The sequence below is a fragment of the Pteropus vampyrus genome, unplaced genomic scaffold, assembly GCF_000151845.1.
Source record: "Pteropus vampyrus isolate Shadow unplaced genomic scaffold, Pvam_2.0 Scaffold1000005609, whole genome shotgun sequence".
Taxonomy (NCBI): Eukaryota; Metazoa; Chordata; class Mammalia; order Chiroptera; family Pteropodidae; genus Pteropus; species Pteropus vampyrus.
The window spans coordinates 1-2272 of record NW_011920011.1 but is presented as its reverse complement, the minus strand read 5'-3'; the positions used below and the strand labels follow the sequence as shown (position 1 = coordinate 2272).

Below are 2272 nucleotides of genomic sequence, written 5' to 3'. Positions count from 1 at the left end.
ACTTAGCATAATACCATTTAGGTGCATCCATATTGTTGCAAATGGAAAGATTTCATTCTTTTTTATGGCTGAGTAATATTCTATTGTATATATGAAAATATTGATAAGATGAACTATTACTGAAGTGAAGAGATTAGAAGCGGTTAGGCTGGGCACTAAGACTGGTTCTTTTTAGTTTTCATGAATGAGCAGACAGATGTCAAGAAAAACTAGAAATCTCAAATTAAGAGCAACTGGATAAATGTCAGAGGAATATGTGGTTAATACCCCATTACATGGAGTGCATTATTATCCTATGTAAAACTGTTTCATACAGCTACATGAAAAAGAGGAGAGGATAGAGAGTGGGGGTGGGAGAAGGAAGGGAGAGAGGATGGAAGGAGAGAATTCCATCCCTTTCCCCACCCCGCGCCGCATGCCCGGGTTTTCCTTTGCTTATAAGAGATAATGTTACCTTTTTATCTTTCGTCCTTCCAAACATTCTGGGAGTTTTCCTCCTTTAGGCTAAACACAGCACAGTGGAGCCCTTCCTGCAGCTGGCTTGCTCTGATAGGCCCTCCCTGCAGCCGGTCCTCTTCGCCCTTGTACTCTGCTACCTCCTGACTCTGACCGGCAACTAGGTGCTTGTGCTGATGGCTGTGAGTGACTTGAGCCTACACACGCTCATGAACTACTTCCTCTGCCACCTGGCCATGGTGGAAGCGGGCTTCACCTTGAGCGTGGTGCTGCCTCTGCCGGCCAACCTGCACAGCACCGGCACTGCGGTTGCAAGGGCCAGCTGTGCGCGTCGCTGTGTGCTCTAGGCCGGGCTTACCTCGTAGCACCCGCGCGGCGCCCTGGCCGGCGGCTATGGGCTCGGCGGCCTCACTATCTCTGCGGCGCAAACGGCCGCTCCTGGCCGCGCAGCCGCTGTGCTCGCTCTGCCAGGTGGCTCACTTCATCCGCGAGCTCCCCGCGCTGCTTCAGCTGGCCTGCGGCCGCAGCTGAAACACCAGTGAGCGCCAGAAGTTCGCCGCCCTCGTGGTCATCCTTCTGGTGCCGTCCGCGGTCATCCTGGCTTCATGTGGCACGGTGGCCCTCCCCGTGTGGGGCATGAGGTTCAGCTGGGGAGGGGGGAAGGGTGTGGCGGCGGTATTGGGCCGGGGGCTGGGGAGTAGGAGGAAAGCGGTGGACACGTGTGGATCCCCTCCTGACAGACGTCTGCCTGTTCTACAACTGGGCCATCTACACCTGGCAACCCACGCAGAGCTACAGCCGGAAGCTTTTCTACACCGTAGTCACACCTGCCCTCAACCCACTCATCTACACCCTCAGGAATAGGGAGTGACGGGAGCAGCTAGGAGGCTACTGGGGAGTCTGGGAAAGGGCAGGTTGGCCAGTGAGTAGGTAGGGGAGGAAAGAAATCCTTAGCCCAGGGCCTAAGGATGGGAATGCCCATCGGAAAGTTAGTCACTTTAGACTCCAGGTTATTCATTTCTGTATGAGAATCTGCAAGATTTGTCCCCAGGGAATCCAAGGTTGATGGGGGGAAATCCCTTCCTCCCATTAGGAAATGTTCCTGTGCTCGAGAGAAACCCATATGTCCTCTATATAAAGAGGTTTAGGGATGGGGAAAGGGCCCGTGGGCTTTCTCCTAGGCTGACAAAGAAAGAAAGCATGATTTGGGGAAGAACTCAGAGGATACTGTAACCACACCATCAAGAGTCCATTTGCTGGTAAGATGACATGTGACATGATGCGTAATGCTAGCTCTCTCCTAGTCTGTTGGAAGACACCATCCACGGCGTCTGCCCTCAAGATTCTCCCGAATTGACAAGGAAATCATAAGCTCTACCATACAGGAGACTTCCATCCAGAAAAAAGAACCATGGTCTCCGATATTGGGAAGTTCTTCCAAATTAATGACCACCTAGCCAGGTGACTGGTGACCACCACAGAGCACTTGACCCATAAGTTTAATGAGGAACACCCATCCCTGTGTTTTGTGCTGGGTGGGGTTAAGTTGGAAACTCTTCTTTAAGGAGGTGGTTTTAAAGATAAGAAGGAACTAGACTAGTGGAGAAGAAGGTGGACATGTCTCATGTTATGAGGAAAACATGCATGTGCCCAGTAAAGAGACATGAGAGGTACAGTAAGACAGAAAAGTAAATCAAGGGAGTAAAATGGAGAAAGGAACTCGAATTCCCAAGAGAGAAGCTGGTGGTGAAGGAAGCAGAAAAGGAAGTAGCTCAATCAGCCAGAACCTGGGCAAAGTGTTTGGGTCAATCCAGAG

At 51.2% G+C, this 2272-nt stretch overlaps 1 pseudogene; it reads left to right on the top strand.

Moving 5' to 3' along the window:
• Window positions 1-503: 503 nt before the first annotated feature.
• Window positions 504-1378, top strand: LOC111735707 (annotated as a pseudogene).
• Window positions 1379-2272: the final 894 nt, after the last annotated feature.